Below are 22,969 nucleotides of genomic sequence, written 5' to 3'. Positions count from 1 at the left end.
ATACAAATTTTTCCAAAAGAATACTTCCAAATGGTGACATGTACGTTAAAAGGTGCTCAAAATCACTAATCATCAGGGCAATGCAAATCAAAGCCACAATGAGATATCACCTCATACCTGCTAGAATGCCCATATTTAAGAAGACAAAGGATAACAAGTATAGGAGAGGATACGGAGAAAAGGGAACCATTGTGCAGTGTTGTTGTGAATGTAACTTAGACTACCCTATGGAAAATAGTACGGAGGTTCATCAAAAAATCAAAAATAAAACCACCATATGATTGATTCAGCAATCCCACTTTTGGGTATATATCTGAAGGAGATAAAAACAGGATATCAAGGCATAAGGATACATTGTGACCCTGCTTGAGCCCACAAGTCATCCTTAATCTGCATGGATCAGGGAATGAATTTATGGAAGCGGTTTGTTGGGTGGAATGGGGAAAACGAGAAAACTCACATAAGCCAGGTGGCCAGGTAGAGAGGGGGACTCTGCGCTTTATCTGTCTTTGGACTGCCAACGCATATGTAAGAAGACAGTTTCTAAAACAGGAATAAACTCTCTGTTCCAAAACTGTCTCTCTCTGCCCAAAGCCAAACACTCTCCAGAAAATTTAATACTTAACATAAAAAAGAAATTTTACAATGTATCCAAATAATTAGATTTATATCCAAAACTAAGGAATTGTTCAGTAATAACAATGTTGGATAAGGACTCAACTCTCTCACAGTGCCAACATATGCAGACCTTTCCATATAAGAGGAAGAAAAGGGGAAAAAATCAGTAATATGAAAACACTCAGCATGGGAAAGAATAGGATAAAATGAGAATTGAGAGCAAATAATGCTTTATAAAAACAGTCATTATAAGAAAAAGAAAAGAATTCTTTTGGGAAAAATTAGAAAGCATGTTGCATCTGTAAATCCAGAACTGGCTCTTATAAAAATGGAGCAATAACAAAACGAGGGAGTTCTTGGAGATGCAAATCATAATTGCAAGGCTGTTATTTTGTTTTTAAAGAAGTGAATAATAGATTGAATTAGCCAGAATAGAAAATTATTACATCAAAAGAGAATCCCAGGAAATTCTCTGAACTTAGAAGAATAATTAAAGGCGAACAGATGGAAGTTAGGAATTAAATAAAAGAGATGGGGAGAGCTAATTTGGGAAATCTTATATATAAGAGTCCATATGGGGTAAATACGAAAAAAACAGAAGAAATAAAGAAAAATATGTTTTAAAAAATTCCCAGTATAAGAGACTCAAATTTATATGTAGAAACACCTCACTAAGTACCTGGAAAATAAGTCATAGCCTTGTAACATTTCAAATTAAAGGGTGAGAAAAATTAGTGCACAATCTTCCAGACAAAAAAATTAGGTTGTTTATGAAGAGAAAATACTTCAAGACTAATTATCTACAAAAGTAAATGCTAGAAGACATGGGACAATTTCAAGTTTCTACAGACTTAGAAAGTGTGTCATTCACAGTCTTTCTAATGAAGCAAATATGTGTAAGAAAATAATTATATTTTCATGTCTTTGATTAATACTTCATCTGCTTGTGGCCCAACTGGACCTTCCCTTCTGTGAAGTGTCTGGACAAAACTCTTCCCAATACTATTAGATTTTTGCCTTTTTCTTTTTTTTTTTTTTTTTTTTTTTTTTTTTTAATTTTTTTTTTTTCAACGTTTATTTATTTTTGGGACAGAGACAGAGCATGAACGGGCGAGGGGCAGAGAGAGAGGGAGACACAGCATCAGAAACAGGCTCCAGGCTCTGAGCCATCAGCCCAGAGCCCGACGCGGGGCTCGAACTCACAGACCGCGAGATCGTGACCTGGCTGAAGTCGGACGCTTAACCGACTGCGCCACCCAGGCGCCCCAATTTTTGCCTTTTTCTTATACAGATTCACTGAAGTTCATATATTCTGAAAATGTTTTGTATGTGTCGCAAATATGGTATGACTTTACACTGTTTTTGTTGTATGCTTTGATATATAGAAATTATTTTGGGGGGGAATTGTTTTAAGTTGATTTCAGTAATTCTTTTCCTCATGAATTTTTGTTTTGTTTTGTTGCCCAGTTAATACATCCATTTCTTTATGAAGGTTGTGAGTGAAAATATTCTCCTATAGGTTGTATATAGGTTGTTCTTTCATATTTAGGTTTTCAGTCTACCTGGAACTTATATTTGTCATGGTAAAAAGAAATTAAATCCTCCCCTTACATTGATGTAGTCACTCATTCCAGAACATGGCAAAAGTAACTCTTCCCATTTGATCCACTTACATAAAGTTGTGTGTGTGTGCGTGCATGCACACACAATTATCTTTGATGTCTGTTTTCTGCTTTGTCTATCTTTACATAAATACCACACTCTTTTGATCATGATGATTTTATCATAAGTCATGATACCTTTGAAAGACAAGTCTCACCATTATGTTCTTTAAAATCATCCCGTATACTCTACTTTCTTTCCATTTCATGTAAACTTTTCATTAAAATTATCAATTTAGGAGTGCCTGGGTAACTCAGTTGGTTAAATGTCCAACTCTTGACTTTGGCTCAAGTCATGATCACATAGTTTGTGAAATTGAGCCCTGCATCAGGTTCTGCACTGACAGCGTGGAGCCTGTTTGAATTCTCTGTCTCTCAGCTCCTCCCCTGCTTGTACACATGCTTTGTCTCTCTCTCTCTCTGTCTCTCTCTGTCTCTCTCTCTCTAAATGTTCTAAATAAACATTTAGAAATTAAAAAATAAATAAAATTATCAAGTTAAATGCACACACATTGGATTTTGATTAGAACTGCATTGCATCTATAGATCAATTTTGAGAGAATTTATATTTTTGGATTATTGAGTATTTTAAGCTATGAATCTGGTATATTCCTCATTTATTACATTTAAATTTTTTCTCAATTAGATTGTTTTTTTATTTTCAAAAGAATTATACAACTTTTATACAATAAATTTTTGTCTGGCTTTTGTACAATAAATTCCTAGATAGCTTGTATTTTTTTTTCATTTGAAATGGGATTTAAATTTTCTTACTATTTTTTAACTTAGGTAAATTTGTATGTAATGATTTCGATTTCTAGTTATTAAATCTGTATTCAACACTCTGATTCTGATAATTTATCTGTGTATTATATGACATTGTTTTTAATTCACATTGACATGATCTGCCAACATAGACAGGTTTTTGGTTGTGTGCTGTTTGTTTGTTTGTTTTTCCCAGTCCACATACAGTTTTTTTTCTTCGCCTCTCTGCACTGAACACCAAAAATTGAAAATGTTGTGATAACGGTAACCTATTTCTTGTTTCTAATTTTAAAGGAAATACTTTCAACATTTCACCATGAAATATTTTGTTTACTGTGTTTTATGTAGATAGCTTTATAAGATTAAAGGATAAAGTATTAAAACATTTCTTCAAAGTAACACAGAAGCCAAAAAAACAATGACTTATGAACAATCATATTTCTGCCAGAGGAGAAAAGGTATATAAAACTTATATAATTGCTCTAGTTACAACTTTAAACAATAGAAAACCTTTTTAATTGCTCTAGTTACAACTTTAAACAATAGATTATTGAAAACTATTCTTTTACTTATAGCTTCTAATTATTTCTTTTCTTAAATGGGGTGACATACCTCTAATGAGCATAACTGCTCAGTATAAGTTACAGTGGCTTGAATACATTTTCCAAAAAACATTTGTCAAAGCCTCATAATGATTTATTTTTGTTCAAAGTTAGATCATTTAATCTCTTGCATTTCTAATTCTTACCTCTATGTAGGTGGGTCCTACCACTATAATAAGAGTTGAGAATATGCAGAAAAACAGCAATGTATGCTACTCACAAATTTTGACATCCTCCTTTGGAAATTAACATTTCATATACCTACTAATTACAAATACTGTTAAGGCATAATTTTATGTTTAAATATTTACAAGATATTGGGTGCAGTTTAGAGCCTAAGATTATGCAAAGACTGTGTGCAACCTATTCGAATGAAAGAAAAAAAAAAGTATTTCAAATTAAAATTTTTGATCCTCAAGAAGAATTTAAGTATATGTGATCTCTAAAGAAAAGACATTATGAGAAGTACAGATTATGAGAAGTAGAGATTCTATTTACCTGGTTAAAAAATGCATATTTGAATGTGCAACTACTAATCATGTAAGTGGTGATTATGTTATAATTTATATCTTTAAAAATGTATAAGCAAGCTACTTCCATTAAGATGATTCTTTAGATAACAGCAAGAAGCACTTCTGTTATTTCCCGTTGTTATTTCTATGTTTGAAATGTTCATAAAGCAGAATCAAATTAGTTAATTATATGAAAGCAAATAAAAATTAGCTTTTTTGGTAAAGAAAAAGAATTTGCTTCCACCTACTTGATTTCTTAATTCAGCTCCTATGATATTCCCTTGTACTGGATTACTTTCCCATGAATATCATTGATAATGCCCATTGATTGTTTACAACATTCCCATCTCGGTTTTCAATTTGAGACAGAATAAGTTTCTATTTCTTATAAGTAACACAAAGTGCTGTAGGCAGAACATCATTTACAATACCTAAATCATCTGCCATATAAAAATGATTTTAATGGTGCCATGGAAACAGAATGCTTATTTAGATTAAAAATATATGGAAGATGCATTTTCAATGATCATGCAAGTAAATAATGGCATAGTATCTAGTCAAACATGATCTTAAGATAGTCATATCTCATACTTTAATTTTAGACATGTAAATAGTAGTATTTGTTAGAAGGAAACACATATAGAGTGTGATAGAAGCCAGTTGAGTTCATTTATTCTATCTGGGTTTATTAAACCCCAAAAGCTTTTTTAAAATTCCAATGTCCTAATTATCTTCCTGCAACTCTCTACTATCTTTGACTGTTGATCTGAAATCCTGAATTATAATTACTATATCCAGAGTCCTTACCGACTTTTAGGTTTGTTTAGACTCTTTTCAATATTAATATCAAAAGTGCCTTCTTGAAGTTACTAATATCTTCTTAAAATTACAGGTATCCACTCCACATCCCTTTTTGTAGCTCAAGCAGCCAATATTGACAGCTATCTTTTTTTTCCTCATCAAGAGTTCTCAACATGACATTCTCAAGTAGCATCCTGTACCAGTTTTCTCTTGATTATTGTCAACATATTTGGTGACCATTGCTCTTCTCTAATAAGTTAATAATAGTTTAAAATAGTGCGTGATTTATAGTGAGCATTCAACCAATTTTAGTTATAATTATTAGTAGTAGCAGAAATTTCTTCCCTTTTAATAAAGATTAGTGTCCTTTAGTCGCAGAGACTTCACCTATTTAGACTTTCAAGTCACAAATAAATCCAAGACTACCATCCTGCTTCCTCACTGGAATGCCTATTCCATTGTTACATATTCCCACTCATTAATAATAAATAAATCAAGAACAGCAATTGCGGGGCGCCTGGGTGGCTCAGTCGGTTGGGCGTCCCACTTCAGCTCAGGTCATGATCTTGCAGTCTGTGAATTCAAGCCCTGCGTGGGGCTCTGTGCTGACAGCTCAGAGCCTGGAGTCTGCTCCGGATTCTGTGTCTCCCTCTCTCTCTTCCCCTCCCCTGTTCATGCTCTGTCTCTCTCTCTGTCAAAAATAAATAAACATTAAAAAAAATTAAAAAGAAAAAGAACAGCAAATGCATTTATTAAGTTAAATTTAACTCCCTGTGAATTTCTGTACATTGGTTCTATTTATAGCCTCTGGACTTGTGTGTGTTAGGCTAAGTACTCCTTTTTTCACATAATACATCTTCCTCTATTTAAAGACAGGCATCATGATACCTCTGAATCTTCTCCAATCTAAACACTGACAGTCCATATATATTTTCTCATTGCTTGTAAGAGATAAAATTGACAAGACAAAAATTTGTCAGATTGTCTGCTTTCAAAAAAGAAAAAAATGAAGCTCCTGCATGGATTTCCTCAATCGCTGTCAAACCTTGTCTCTTAAGGAAGTATCGTGCATGTTCTTTTCTGTTAGTCTACTACTTTGTACCTTATTCCTACACTTATGTCGCTTTCATTGTCACCCAAATTTCTCCATTTGCTTCTATCATCTGGATTATTAAACAAATATTCAGACTTGTTAATGTTCTTCTATTATTTTCTCCAAAACTACTAGTCTCCTTTTCCATAATAGCCTTTCTCTAAAATTGCTGGTCATATACATAGCTTTCTCAAATAGCCTATAGTTTGAATTTAATCCCATTAATTTCTTTCCTCTATCTTTTCCCCATTTCAATGTAAAAATATTTCAATTGAATGGCATATTTTCTTTTCAAATACATTCTACTTCAAGATAGACTATGATTCTTGGTTATTATGGGAATTCTGGGATTCCATAGGTCAGGCCTCGTTTTCTGAAACACAATACGTGAATTCAACTAAAGCATAATGGAGCAACAAAACCTTCTAAGGTGACAGTATTTCACTTTACCCACCTCAGTGTTATAAGTGACTTCCACTGAACAGGTAGTATTTGTAAACTCAGCTGCAAGAGTCCAAAGAAATGATAAGTATGGTTCTAGTAATTTGAGTCAAGCAGGCGTGCTTCATTTCAAAACAACCAAATACAAGGAATCTTGAAGCTGCAAATAGGTTGATTTTCTTTTTGAATTTAGAACTGAATTATTTGGAATCTGTTAGGAATTTCCCCAAAGGAATCATTCTTGTATGTGGCAGCTTGTTTCTGCAAATCAGCTCACAGTTTGCATTTAACCTATTTTGTAAAGTAGCCCTGTAACATTTCAAAGAGCAATAATAAAACTTTTTTAAGTTGTCCAGTGACAAATTTAGTGAATAAATTAAAGCAAGAAAATAATAATTGTCTTATTTACCTTAAAGGTTAATATTGAAGGAAAAGATTAAGGGTGGTCCATTTTGCTGGTGACTTTGTATAGTATATATATAAAAAAAAAAAAAACCTTAAGCCATAGAGCCTATCCTTGAGGCATGCTTATTGAATGTGGAAATCATTGAGTCAAGCAAGGCAGTTTAGCAAAAGGAGGATTATGGGCCCATCTAAAACCAGATGTAGCACAGTCCATTCTCAACTGTTGAGACAGTGTAAGAACTGAGGCTTGGAAGTGTATTATTTCAGAATGGTAGGGAGATAGAAATAATGGCATGTAAGGAACCTATGTGGTAGCAAGAGAATTAGAATGGGAAGAGAGGAAAAGTCCACCAACCCTACCCATTCATGCGCAATTTTACAGGGTGTCCTAGTATGTACAATTAAAGCTCCATGGAAAATTGACACACAGTTTAAGGGAGGGTTCTCCAGAGCCCAGAATCAGTGTCAGAGTATTGAGTGAGAACATGAGTAACAAAGGTTACAGACGGAAGAGTCAAACCTCAAACTCCAAGCAGTTGTGCCACCTACCAGAGGGTGGACAAAACCATTGCTGTTACCAAATGAGGTGGCCTCTCTCACTAATAAGATCCCAACCACTGACTGTAACATGGGAAGTAAAAACACAGTTTTACAAAGCATAGAGGTAGTGTGTTATTTATGAAAGGGGAGCGGAGGGGAGGATGATAGCCCAAGGTCCAGAGCTAGCTTTTAGAAGCTTGTGACAATGGGCATATTTCCCACTCCCTGATCCTTCCAAAATTGCACCTAATTCACTCACTTGTGTAACCTATGGAGCTATGGGATTCAAGGCTGACAACAGAAGTGAAAATGTTTATTGTAAATTGCAAACCGCTATAAAAAGATAAAGTCATACATTGAAGAACAAAGTTCAAATTTCTAATGACCTCATTTGATATATTTTATTTTTTTTTATGTTTATTTATTTTTGAGAGAGAACATGCGCAAGCATGCATGTGCACATGTATAGGCAGGGAAGGGTCAAAGAGGCAGAGAATCCCAGACTATGTGCTGACAGGGTGGGCCTCAAACTCATGAACCCTGATATTGTGACCTGAGCCAAAATTAAGAGTTGGTTGCTTAACCAACTGAGCCATACTTCACTTGATATTTTTTAAACAGTGAGTTTCTTTGCTCACTTAAAATACAAATCAATGTATTAAAACATTAATTATTTACATATATACTTTAGGCATACATCTATTCCATAGGGTAGGAGTTATGACTGAAATTACATAAAAGACTGATACTCATGATTTTTTTTAACGTGCACTTATTAATCTAAAGCATTCCTAATTTAAACCTCATTGTTTTAGATACTAAATATCAAACATATTTATTAGGTTGCTTTTTCCAGCTCCTCAGTGATTAGGCTCCACTTAATATCCTACTTGTCAGGGCACCTGGATGGCTCAGTCAGTTAAGCTTCCAACTTTTGGTTTCGGCTCAGGTCATGATCTCCTGGTTTGTGGGCTCAAGCCCCCAGTCAGGCTCTGTGTTGACAGTGCAGAGCCTACTTGGGATTCTCTCTTTCTCTCTCTGCCCCTCCCCTGCTTGCATGTGTGCGCATGAATGCGCGCGCTCTCTCTCAAAAATGAACAAATAACCATTAAAAAAATCCCTACTTGTAGGCCAGTTTGGACTCAGTTTCTGAACTCTTACTGACTAAAGCAGGAAGCAGCCCCAGGACATGAGTATCTCACTTAGAGGGCTTGGCATTCTGCCCCCTCCATCTCCATCCTGTGTGCGGTTTTTCGGGCACAAGGCTCCCTGGCTCTCAGCTCTCCATTTCCGAGGAGCTCATGGCTCCCATTTGCTGAGACTTTCTCTCAACCCCTGTTGCAAATTCAATCTCAATCACCTGCTTCGAGCACAGTATGTAGTATAGAGCCCTCAGTAACTGCCAACGTGCTTACCATTTTCCATCCCACCCTCTGACGAGGACTAAAACCCTACCTGGTAGCCAAACACCTTCTCTAGAGACTCATATTTTACCTTGAAACCTAAGCTTTAGTCTTTTTTTCCTTGCACGCATTTGTTGGATCTGTTTACTTGGAAGGCAGTAAATGATAGCATGACCTAGATTTCTGATGCTGTGTGAAATCCCTGCTTTTCCATCAGGCTGACATAGCTAATATTTTCTTCTATATTGACCAAACTTTATAAAAATTAGAGTCCATTCATGTGTTCACTTGTTTGAAATTCCACTGTCAGCATCAGTTTCAATTCCCTCAATCTCTTGACAGATCTAACACCAACCCCTCCAACCCACCCTCCTAGATTTTTCAAATTGCCATGCTTCTATAACAAGTCATTAGAAACAATACTTAATTCCAATCCAATGCAAAAGATACATATATATATACATGTATATGTCTATATACATATTCATACACATATGTACATATAAATACATATATTGTATATATACACATATGCATATATTTTTATATTTGCATATAGTCTTTTCTTTCCTTACACATTAAAACTCAAAGGATATATATTGTGCTATAACTACTATTTAAGAAAAAGCCAAGATTTATAAATAACAATTTTAAAAAATCTACTGACCCTTAGAAGAGTTCTTGGAAAGAGACCAAGCACAAGTCCACACAAAGCATAGAAATAACCAATGCTATCTGCTTGTCATTTTTATAATAACTAGAGTTGATTGAATGTGCTCTTGCAAGGCGACAATAATGGCACATTTTCACAAAGGGCAAACACATGTAAAATGGTTAGTCCAAAATTTGTGAAGTTTAGTTCTTCATTTTTATGTTAGATACACGTAAAAATTTCAAAATGCCGTAACTTCTCCTTTAAAAGTACTTTAAAGGCAAAGGTTAACTATTTTGTTCGTAAATGCAACGTCATAAGAATAAAAGCCTCTTGACTATTTTACGTAGACTTAGTTATATGTTGCATAGCCCAAGATCTCTAATAGTCCATGAAGTTAATCTGCATTGTTTTAAAAATAAATAACTGCCAATGTTTACAGCAGCGACTTCAACAATAGCCAAGTTATGAAAAGAGCTCAAATGTCCATCAACTGATGAATGGATAAAGAAGATTTGGTTTATATATACAATGGACTACTACTTGGCGATGAGAAAGAATGAAATTCTGCCATTTGCAACAATGTGGATGGAAATGGAGGGCATTATGCTAAGTGAAATAAGTTAGTCAGAGAAAGACAGATATATGTTTTCACTCATATGTGGAACTTGAGAAACTTAACAGAAGACCATGGGGGAATGGAAGGGGAAAAAATAGTTTCAAACATAGAGAGAGGCAAACCATAAGAGACTCAAATACAGAGAACAAACTGAGGGTTGATGGGGAGGGTGGGGGAGAAAAGAAAATAGGTGGTGGGCATTGAGGAGGGCTCTTGTTGGGATGAGCACTGGATGTTTTATGTAAGTGATGAATCACAGAATCTACCCCTGAAACCAAGAGCACACTGTATATGCTGTATGTTAGCTAACTTGACAATAAATTATATTTAAAAAAAAAAAGTGTGAACAATAGGATTGTGAACCCCCAAGAAGAGGAGAAGTAAAAATGCATATCACTAGCATATAGAAAAAAAATTAATAAGAAAACACACACACTAAATAAATAAATACATACATAAATAAAAACTGCCACATATTTAAGCAATAAGTTCAGCAGCAAAAGCAAGCAGAAAAATTGTTGGAGAACACAAAAACCACTGTGTCCCAATGTGGCAACAGCAGTGATTTAAGAAATGGTTCTGTTAATCTGGAGGCCTCTAAAGACGCAGCTGAAACTTATCTTCTGGAAGACAGAGTGTGAAGCATGTCACAATAAGGTAACAGAGAGAGGCAGGGCCCGTGTTGACCTGGACAATGCATGCCCCAACTAACCATGGCTTACACATATATGCGTTTATTTGTACCTTTATATTTGCAAACAGGAACACAGAGACACGTGCCAATCTCCTTACCAGGTAAAATACATCTGTGAGCCAGACTCAATAAATTTGTAGCAAAAGTAAGCCGCAAAACTAGAAAAACCAAACAGAAAAAAAGTAGTGTCTATTGGAAAGGTATAGGTCCATTTTAAAAATCAGTGTATTAAAATGTAGATGTAGAAATGAGATCTGTCAGACTGTGATATGAACGTAATGATGAAAAATGCTGTCATTTCCCCACAAAAACAACAAAAGAGTCAAAGAAAATATGGCAAAAAACAACCAACCACCCAAACAAAAAACCCCAAAACCAAAACTCCAAAACCAAAAAGTGAGTATGTTTATAGGAGTCATTTTGAGATATGATCCAGAAGCAAATATGTTATGGACTTGAGTCTAAATACCTCTTCTTCTCATGAGGAATAATTTCTGAATGTATCAAACATTATAAAATTATACAGCTGTGATGTCACTTCCTGAACTCCTGTAAGAACAATTATATTTATAATACAAGCATGCATATGTGTATGTGTGCATGTTTCTGTGCATACCTATATATATGGATATATTCTGCAATTCTAAGGGAAGATTTATCCAAAATGTATAAAAATACTGTTATCTGTACCCCTCAAATAAGAATGTGAGTTATTTGCTAGCTTATAGAATTAAATAGATGATAAAATCTTTCTAAGGTTATAACTATGGTTCTTTAATCCTTTTGAAATGAAGAAATTATAAGCAAAGCCATTGCTATAAGGTTCAACATACTGAATGTTTGTCATTATTTTATTATCTTATTTTATAGATGAAGAAAATGAGCATTTGAAAGAACACGAAGCATTTCAAAATCTACATGGTGAGTGGGGGAAATGGTTGGAATTTGAAATATGATTTTCCCGATCTCAAGTGCATGCTCTTTATTTCTTTTGCTTATCTTATAATATTTTGTTTGATGTTCATTACATTAACTGATCTTTGGTGGTGTATTTATTTTTTTCTCTATCCCAGGTTGACCTAGATTAGTAATCATTAGCTCAGAAAATAGGAATCTTTTTGGTTGTTATATGCATTGTATTCTAAAACTATTAATTGGACTTGATTTGACTCAGTATCTTCATATTTGATAACTATTTAAGCTTTATAGAATCTAGGTATTTCTGAAATAAATAAATGGAAGCAATTAACTTCAGAAACCTGAAACCAGTGTTTAGTGACAGGATCACATGGAGGCTACTGAGGAAAGGAAAGATTGCTTTCTCTAGGTCACATTCAATGCAAAACTCCTTACCTCCCTCTTTTGTCTGTAAACAACACATAAATCTTAAGAAAGATTTCTTTGTACTAATTTTATAGTCAGTTCAGAATATTGGAAACAGTTACCCCTCTCTGATTACTTTTATCTTTAGAATTTATATTTTGGGACAGATTAAAAAAATTATTTTGTTTTTGACCACGCCCTGAACATGATCACCCTAGTGTCTATTCCTTTTTATAATAGGACTTCTGATTTCAGGTGGTTAAAAGAAAAGATGGGTCCTTCAACATTATTGGTAAGTGTTTTCTGCTACTTCTTAAAAACTTCTAAATTACATCTCAAGAGCTTTTTGAGATAGGTTTTTACATCCACTAAAGTAAAATCAGCCTTTTTGGGCAAATGTGACCTTCTCCCTCAAATTCCTTGGGAAGAACTGACTGTGAAGGGGGAAAAATTTATATTCAGGTTAGCAACGTTTTAAAAATTGTAAAGCTCCCTAGGAGTTTATGAATTTTGAATATAAGCAATATCATCTAATTATGTGAGAATGACTTGGCAAATAAACCGGTGTGTTGTATTGCACTTTTGAGTAAACAAACCTCACTGAGTTATGCTAACTTTTCTATTTTTTCTTGTATTTTTTAATCAAGAATGAGTAACAGCACTACCACACCCCACCCCCTAAAAGAAATGTTCAAAATGGACACCATGTCCTTGATCATAGCAGATCAACTGCTGAATTATGATCATTTCTTTGCATTTCTGCTAATCATTTCAGAGCCTTAAAATTTATTTCAGAAATCTGTCTTGCAAGACTGTGAAGGGTTAGAAATTTAAAGGGAAAAAAAAATCCTCCAAAGCTTCTTGGCGACTCTTCCCTGGAGAATAACTTCAGGCTTAATCTCCAAAGTACTAACAGATGTAAACACTTCATATTTTCCACAGGTAATTGCCACATAATTTTCGAATTAATATTAAAAAAAAATAATTACAACCTAACCAAATTACATCTTTCTCTCTTGGGTCAATCTAATTTAAATAGAATCAAGGAAGGAAGTAAATGGGTTCAATTCTTGCATTAAAAACCATCTTATGGTACCTGCTCAGGTGTGGAATTTCCTGATTACGCAAGGAACTTTGAGTTCAGAGTCTCTAGACAAAAGAGCAAGACAGGGGATATTTCCCCCCTGTTCACTATGCCCATTCTTTCCATAATCCTACAGTGGAAAGCTGTATGGACTTTGAGGTTTGAATTTAATACATTCGCCAACATATGATTAATTGCATTTAAATACCAGCTCTACTTGCCTTTCAAATGAATACAACTCTTTATATAGTAACTACCTTCTGCAGAGATCAGAATACTTACAAACCAAATATATTGTCAAGTGGTATATGTTATATATGTAAACACATCTGTTTTTTTAAAACATTCAATATTTTTCTTTCTAAACAAATTATTTGAATTTATTTGTGTTGATATTCTTAATTATATTGTACATCAAACATAGTTAAGTGTTTTTTCTTACTCATTTGAAGAAAATTTTCCTTATATCACATGAATAATAATTAATCTTTGTTTAAAATATAAAAAATGAATAAACTTACGTTAACTAAAAGAGAATGAAGTCTTTCTGCAAGTATCATTTAGTTAAATAGGTTAAAATATATACACCCTTAAAAAAACAAGGTTAATATTTATTAATTATTTCAATAAATACCCATGTGTAAATTATGGAATACTTTATATTGATATTTGATACTCAAAATATTGATTTATAAACCATTTTGAGGAAGGAAGTATTCATTTATTATTTATTTATCAGTGATAGAGTCAGACTAACATTTTACATTTCAGAAATGGTTTTCCACTTGAATAGTAATGGCCATGTATGAAATCCTTGATTATATTTCCCTGCTTTCTGGTACTATGTGCTATATTTATCTTTTGATGCATAGAAATGTAACCATACAACAGCTTCTATTCACCAATCATTTCTGTGACCTGTAACTCAGTAATACATTTCAATATGAATGAAGGTAATGAACTGGGTCAGTATTTCACGTGCCTGTATTATTCAGCAATTCCTATGAAAAGAAGTGGTATGAATAAAGAAGTAATATAAGAAGCTAGTGAGTAAAACAGCAACAGGCAAAAGGAAAGGATGCAAGAAATGGGGTTGGAAAAGAACTTCAGTGAAAGAAAGGAAAGTTAAAGTTGAATGTGTGTAGGAAAAGAGATTTGTTTAGTCCTGATTAAATGTCCCTAATTTCTAGATACTCTCTTTTTGTCATATACTATATCTGAATGCTGTCATAAATTTATTAAGACAGATCTATAAATAGATACACACATATATTCATGCATTAAAATATTTTTTTAAACTTCTACTATGTATAAGACATTGTCCTAAGCCCTGGAGATATATTAGATAAAATCAAAGAGGTATTAAATAGATGAACAATAAAAACCTTGAAGATGTGAAAAGGAAATGAATGATAACTTTTCTAAGGATATCCACTTGACCTAGACAAAAATTTTAAAGCAATGTGTAGACAAGGAGTGACTTAGGTGTAATTTTTTTTTTTATGAAAAAATTTCTACTTGCTATTTTCATTGAAGGTATAAATACCATAATAAGGACTTCCATCTTAATGACTCATTTGTACTGGACTCTCAGAAAATGACAGTCTCTCACCTGCTGTTCTCCAGAGGACATTGTTTCTTTTGTACCATAAACAGAGGATTGCCTCTTCATTGGTAGATCTCAAAAGAAAAAGAAACTGGTCTTTCTAAGGTCATGGTTTAATAATAGTCAAAGAGAAAAATATTAGCTAAAAAAATTGCTGCTCTTTGAAAAAAGTTTCTCCACTTTATAAAGTTCCTTAAATAAAAACCTTTTAACTACTAGCTAAATCTGAAACACAGTTTTTTAAAAGTCTAAGAATGTCCAGTTGCTATAAATTTGAAAGGTCCAAAGAAGTCATTAAGGTCCTTTTTTAACACTCAACTGTATTTTGTTATTGAAAAAAATTCTTCAAAAACATTTAAACTTAATATTCAACAAAGAAATAAATAAACTAAGTAATTAGAGTTTTACTGATGTTGTCATCAACCTAAATAAGATTAAAAAAGAAAAATCTGTGGTAATCTCATTTAACTTCACCAGTGGCTGGTTCATGCCAATATGTGTTGAGGTTTGCAAACTTCTAAAATATGTTTATATTTTGCACATTTGTATTGTATGGAATCAATCACATACAGACAATGCTTTTCCAGAGTGAAAATTTTAACTCAGAAATAAAATCAGTGGTCATCTGGAAAATATCTAACAACTTGCTCTTGGTGAGGAGATGTCGATTTTTAATTTTTACTGATTTGCATAGTGTTAAAATTTCTTCTATCATAACTGTCTTCAAGCCACCAACTTGGCGTCACTGGGAATGGAGTTGGGAAAAGATGGACACACTCTACTTCATGAGCCAAGGGGAGGAGCTGGCTGCAGCAAAGCACTGGATTATTTGATCAGATAGAAGTTGCTATCGATTGTACAACACCATTTTAGCTACCAGGAAGAAGTAAATGCTGTCAATTCAATTATTACAAAATGCTTTCTTATTAGTCTTCCCCGCCGCCCCCCACTTACTAGACAAGTTATTTCAAAGATTCTCTGGCTCCAGAGGGTTTCCCATCCTCTATTCAACTTGATAAACTGAAAGAGATGGAAAGATATGCAGATAAAGGGAGTTCTGGATAGATGTGCTATCACTAGAACTGGGTCGTAGCTCAAAGAAACCTAAATTGCCTTGCAGCGTTCTTGCCTTATGGAAAAGCCAATCCAGGGATGTTAAGGCTCATGCTTGACAGAGAGGAGTTGTTGCAAAATAATTGTATAGATAGGACCTGAGAGGTTTGTGGTGGAGAGTCTTACTCTAACAGCAGCTGGACTTCTCCCTTAGTTGAGTCAAAGTCAGAAGCAGCATCAATCACTGCAAACCAACTGTAAGACACTACATCATTTTAAGACTATAGAAGTCTGAAAAATCACAGTCATAAAGTTAATAAGATATGGTGTATCTTATTGATACAATAAGCAAAGCTTACAATAAGCAAAAGCTTCCATCAGAACCAATACTGGGGAAGGAACACTTAAACTATAATTGGTGAATTGCTGGAGGCTCAGTGTGAACAAGACTGAGTTAAAAACTCAAGGGATGGGGTGCCTGGGTGGCTCAGTCAGTTAAGCATTCGACTTCAGCTCAGGTCATGATCTCACAGGCCCCACGTCAGGTTCTGTGCTGACAGCTCAGAGCCTGGAGCCTGCTTTGGATTCTGTGTCTCCCTCTCTCTCTGCCCCTTCCCCCCCTCAAAGATAAATAAACATTAAAAAAAAAAAAAAACTCAAGAGAGCCTCAGTCTTAGGGAAGCTCCTACACTTTTGTGAGTTGTACCTCCAGGTGCCCAACCAGGAGGAAAACAGAAGGAAAGAAGGAAAAAGAGATTGTAGAAAGTGAAAGAAGGGGAAGAAAGGATGGTGGGGAGGAGGAAGGAAATAATGGAAAAAAAATAAAAAGAAAGCATAAAAATCTACCTCTGGTTCTGAAAACAATTCTAAAATTTTGGATCAAAGCTACACAGGACAACTGCAGCCTGAGTGAAATCACAGCCTTGCCTTTTAAGGTGACACCATTCAACCAACCAACATGTATTTGTTCAGATAAGTTATCACATGACTAGTAACCAAATTTGCCTTTGTGTAATATTCCTTCTATCTGTTCAAAAGAAATGATAATGAAAAGAAAAACTAGAGCACATTTGTTTCCTTTCTACTATTACTAACATTGATGTACTTCGGGTTGAGAAACAAAAAGCGATCACTAGGTAAATAGCAAGGTTTTTGTCTTAGTTTCTTTTACAGCTTTGAGAATTAAAAGAAATGCTATCTAGGGGAATGGAACTACAAAATAGAAACAGATACACCCACTCTCACTCTATAAAATCAGAGAACCCTGGAAAGCAATTTAATCTGAAGAACATTTAGAATCTTGATTAAAGTCATTGTTTACTGCCCAGCACAGATACCATTATATCAATGAGTCCAGGTTTACCATCAGCCACATCGGAACAACATTGCCTTCAGGGAAATTTTAAGAGACCCATTCAGTTATGTCCTAAAACTCTTCCAATACCCAGACTTCAAAATTGTGATGATGAATATGTGAAAAAGGAAAAAGTGTATAGTCCACTAATGGAAGAGTTCAAAATATTTCTGTCAGCTTCAAACCAATGAGCAGAAACAAACTGCAATGCTCTAAGGAACTGTTAGAATAGAAGATAAAAGGAGGAAGAAGTTTCTGGAAAAAAACTTTTCTAGAAAAAAAATTAGTTTTATTCTTATGTTTATTTTGCACTATTGTTTGATTTTCAAAATGCACAAAAAAGTTGTAGATTTCTTTTTTATTTTGGTTTTTTTTTTACCCTTTTTAACAGTTATCTCTCTCTTTAAAACGTTATGTGCCACCAGGAAAAACAATACACCCTATATGAATGTTCAGCATGCATTCCTACACTGTGCCTCTTTGTTATCAGATAGAATTTTAAACCACAAAATACAGAGATAAATATAAGTCTCATTAAATGGAAAGGAGAGGGGAGGCTCAAGATGGCAGAATAAAAAGATCCTGAACTTACTGCCTCCCACAAACACACCAAATCTACAGCTTCATATGGATGAATTCCCTCTGAGAAAGACCTGAAAACTAGAACAGCTCATGCACAACAAAGATTAACAAGACCACACTGAAAGGGGTTGGACAACCAGAGACACAGTCTTACTCCATCCCTGGTGTAGTGACCCACAACCAGGAAGGATATCACAGTTATGGAGTTTATCCTTGAGGACCAAGGAGTTTTTTTTCCTACATCAGGCAGCTCAACCTTGAGGTCCACACTGGAGGGGTTATCCCTTAAAACATCCAGCTTAGAAAACCAATGGGGCCAGAAGACACAAAAGTCTGTGGGGAATGGAAAGTCCATTCTCAAAGGGCTTATGCACAGATTCACTCACCCTGAGAACCAGTACAAAAGCAACAGTTTGAAAAACACCTGGACCAAACAAGAAGGAGATTTCTTAGCTAATCCCAAAGCATCTGCCAGAGGTGCAGGGATCAGTTGGGACTTTCTCTGGATGCAAAGGCATTGGTTGACACCAATTTTGCCTCTTCATTACCCCTTGCTAGCACCAGTGGGCTTGCTAAAGCCAGAAGATTTATGTAGTCCACACAGGGGACACCCCTTGGTCACCTGACTCTAGTGATTAGGGGAGGGGAAGGGGTTATGTGTCTAGACTAAAACAATCAGAAAGACAGTTCTTGGCAAGCTACCATCCCCAGGGCACAACACAGACAGCAGACTGAACTCCCAGTCTTCCAGTGAAAAAGGCCTATTTGTCCTGGAGCTTCAGGCTGAAGGGCAAATACAGATTTACCACACATCTAGGGGCTAACAGAGGTGATCTCAGGGAACATAGGCCAGGGGATACCATTGTCACACTCTCCCTGGGCCTCTGTGGATCTCACTGGTACCTCTCAGAAAAGAGCTTATCCAGTTGTCGGGAGCTCTAGATTTTGCACTGTCACCAAGAAGATATATTCAAATCACCTGGTCTGAAGGCCAGTAGAGGTTATGATGGTAGTTTCACAGGACTATATATGTTTGCATATTTTATTTTTTTAATGTTTATTTTATTTTTGAGAGAGACATAGCATGAGTGGAGGAGGGGTAGAGAGAGAGGGAGATACAGAATTCAAAGTTGGCTCCAGGCTCTGAGCTGTCAACACAATGCCTGATGCAGGGCCTGAACCCATGAACCCTGAGATCTTGACCTGAGCTGAAGTCAGATGCTTAACCAACTGATCCACCCAAGTGCTCCTGTGTGCATACTTTAAAAGCTGCTGCTTGAGAGTCTGGCTTCCAATAAGCTTGAAACTAGATGCTGACTGAGATCTCTCCCTTTGGAACACTGACAAGGCTTGGCACACCTATAACAACTGGGAACTATTAAGAATAAGTCGGGCAGCTTAGACAATTACAAAGATTTGAAAGATAACCAAGAGCTGCAGCAAGGTTGAATGATAAAGTTCATTGCCTACACAAGGCCACTCTTCAAGATGGAGGAGAGGTAGCTGTTTTGTCCAATACATAGAAACAGAGAGAAAGAGTCAAGCAAAATAAGGTAACAGAGGAATATGTTCCAAGTGAAAAAAACAAGATGAAACCCCAAGAAAAACCCTCAGTGAAATGGAGTAATTTATCTAATAGAGTTCAAAACAATGGTCATAAAGAGGTTCACCAATCTCAGGAGAATGGATGAACATGGTGAGAACTTCAAGAAAAAGACAAAAACAAAACAAAACAAAACACCAAGAAAGTATCATACAGAAGTCACAGAGCTGAAGAATATAATAACTGAACTGCAAAATACAGTAGAGGGCTTCAACAGCAGACTAAATAAAGCAGAAGAATACATCAGTGGCCTGGAAGATAGAACAATAGGGCTCACCCAAACAGAGCAGAAAACAAAAAAGAATTTTAAAAAATGAAGGTAGTTTGGGGCACTTGGGTGGCTCAGTCAGTTGAGTATCCGACTCCTGATTTTGGCTCAGGTCATGATCCCAGAGTTGTGGGACTGAGCCCCACATTGGGCTCCATGCTCTCTCCCTGTTCTCTTCCCCATTCTCTCTCTCTCTCTCTCTCTCTCTCTCTCTCTCTCTCTCTCTCTCTCATTAAAAAAAAAAGTGAAGGTAGCTTAAGAAACATTTAAGACAACATCAAATGAAATAACATTATTATTATTGGGATACCACAAGGAAGAGAGAGAAGTGGTAGAGAACTTATTTGAAGAAATAACGCTGAAAACTTCCCTAACCTAGAGAAGAAGACTGACATTCATTTTCAAGGAGTGCAAAAAGTTCCTACTTAGATAAAGCCAAAGAGATCCACACCAAGGCACATTATAGTTAAAATGTCAAAGTCTAAAGAAAAAGAGAGACACTTAAAAGCAGCAAGAGATAAACAACTTGTTATATACAAGGGAACTCCAATAAGTTTGTCAGCTGGTTTTTCAGCAGATATTGCAGGCCAGAAAAGAGTGGCATAAGATATTCAAAGTGCTGAGAGCAAAAACTTCCAACCAAAAATATTCTACCCAGCAAGTTTATCATTCAAAATTGAAAGAAAGATAAAGAGTTTTCCAGACAAGCAAAAGCTAAAGGAGTTCATCACCACTAAACCAGTCTAGCAAGAGATATTAAAGGGAATTCTTTAAGCTGAAAAAGTAGCTCTAACAAGTAACATACAAAAAATATGAAAATAAAAATGCCACTGGTAAAGGCAAATCTAGTAAAGGTAATAGATTTACCACTTATAAAACTACTATGAAGGTTAAAAGACAAAAGTAGGGATGGAAAAGGTATTCCATGCAAATGGACACATTTTCTTTACAAAAAGAAAGCAGACATATCTATACTTATATCACACAAAATAAACTTTAAAAAAGAAAAGATTGTGGGGGCACCTGGGTGTCTCAGTCAGCTAAGTGCCCTACCTTTACTCAGGTCATGATCTCATGGCTTATGAGTTTGAGACCCACGTTGAGCTCTGTGCTGACAGCTCAGAGTCTGGAGCCTGCTTCAGATTCTGTGTCTCCTTCTCTCTCTGCCCCTCCCCCACTCACACCCTGTCTCTCCTTCAATAATAAATAAACATTTAAAAAAATTTAATAAAAGGGCATTGCATAATGATAAAGGGATCCATCCAACAAGAATAAATAACATCTTTAAATTTTTATACACCCAAGATAGAAGCACCTAAATATATAAAACAAATATTAATAGACCTAAAGGGGGAAATTGACAACAGTAAAATAATAATAGGGAACTTTAATACCCCACTTACATCAATGCATAGGTCATCAGACAGAAAATTGACAAAGAAATATCAGCTTTAACTGAAACATTAAATCATATACACTTAATAGATATATACAGAACATTATATCTGAAAGCAACAGAATACACAGTCTTCTCAAGTGCACATGGAACATTCTCCAGGACAGATCCTAATGATGAAAGAAATTGAAGAAAAGATAAATAAATGAAAATATATTCCATGTTCATGGATTAAATGAATTAATATTGTTAAAATGTCCATACTACTCAAGCAATCTACAGATTCAATGAAATCCCTATCAAAATTCCAATGCTATTTTTCACAGAACTAGAACAAATAATTCTCAAATTTGTATAGAACCACAAAATACAACAAAGAGCCAAAGAAGTCTTGAGAAAGAACAAAGGTGGAGGCATTATGCTCCCTAACTTCAAACTTTACTACAAAGCTATAGTGATCAAAATAATATGGTATTGAGATAAAAACACATAGATCAATAGAACAGAAAAGAGAGCCCAGAAATAAATCCATGCTTACCTAGAGCCAAGAATACATAATGAAGAAAGGATGGCATTTTCAATAAATAATGTTGGGATAACTGGAAAGATACATACAAAAGAATGAAATTTGATTACTGTCTTACACCATGCATAAAAATTGACTCATAATTGATTACACTTGAATGTAAGACCTGAAACCATAAAACTGTTTGGAGAAAATATAGGCAGTAAACTACTTAACATCTGTCTTCATGAGAGTTTTTTTTGATTTGACACAAAAACAATGGCAACAACAACAACAACATAAACAAATAAGACTATATCCAACTAAAAAGTTTTTGCATACCAAAGAAAATAATCATCAAAATGGAAAGGCAACCTACTGAATGGGAGAAAAAATTTCAAACTATGTATCTGATAAAAGGTGAATATCCAAAATATATAAATAATGCAGACAATAGTGAAAAAGCAAACAGTCCAACTTAAAAATGGGCAGAGGATCTAAATAGACATTTTTCTATAGAAAATATATAGGTGGTCACAGGCACACAAAAGATGTTCAACATCTCTAATCATCACAGATATGCAAACCACATATAGCCACAACGAGATATCACCATACAGCTATTAGAATAGCTATTATCAAAAAGATAAGAAATAACAAGTGTTGATGAGGATTTGTAGAAAAGAATCCCTTGTATATTGCTGGTGGGAATGTAAACTGGTGCAGCCACTATGGAAAACAGTATGGTCATTCCTCAAAAAATTAGAAGTGGAATTAGCATATGATCCATTTATTACACTTCTGAATATTTGTCCAAACAAAATGAAAACATGAAATTAAAAAGATACATGCACTCCTATGTTTACTGTAGCATTATATACAATAACCAAGATATGGAAACAACATAAATGTTGATCAATAGATGAATGAATAAAGGCTATGTGATTATACTCACACACTCACACACACACACACACACACACACACACACACACACACACACCAGAATACTACTCAGCCATAAAAATGAATGAAGTCTTGCCATTTGTGACAATATGAATAGAACTTGAGGGCATTATTTTAAGTGAAATAAGTGATACAGAAGAAGAAATACTATATAATTTCAATTATGTAGAGTATAAAAAACAAAACAATCCAAATAGAACTCATAGATACAGAGAAGATTGGTAGTCACCCGAAGGGAAGGGAGTTGGGGTTGAGCAACATGGGAGAAAGGGGTCAATTGTATGGTGACAAATGTTAACTAGACTTATTGTGGTGATCTCTTTGTAGTGTATACAAAAATCAAATTTTATGTGATACACTTGAAACCAGTATAATGTTATATAGCAATCTTACCTCAATTTAAAATATCTACACATATTTATA

General features: G+C 34.8%; 1 long non-coding RNA gene across 2 annotated transcripts in view; it reads left to right on the top strand.

Moving 5' to 3' along the window:
• The window catches only part of LOC102900114, a 97,292-nt gene that overhangs the window by 41,973 nt on the left and 32,350 nt on the right, over positions 1 to 22,969 (top strand). For both annotated transcript variants that reach the window (XR_006588196.1, XR_006588197.1), the window contains 2 exons: positions 11,677 to 11,727; positions 12,385 to 12,421. This is a non-coding gene — a long non-coding RNA (uncharacterized LOC102900114). The remainder of the gene's footprint in view (positions 1 to 11,676; positions 11,728 to 12,384; positions 12,422 to 22,969) is intronic.

This window comes from Felis catus, chromosome D3, assembly GCF_018350175.1.
Source record: "Felis catus isolate Fca126 chromosome D3, F.catus_Fca126_mat1.0, whole genome shotgun sequence".
In the NCBI taxonomy this organism is placed as follows: domain Eukaryota; kingdom Metazoa; phylum Chordata; class Mammalia; order Carnivora; family Felidae; genus Felis; species Felis catus.
Note: the sequence above shows the minus strand (reverse complement) of the source record. Positions and strands in the feature narration are given on the sequence as shown.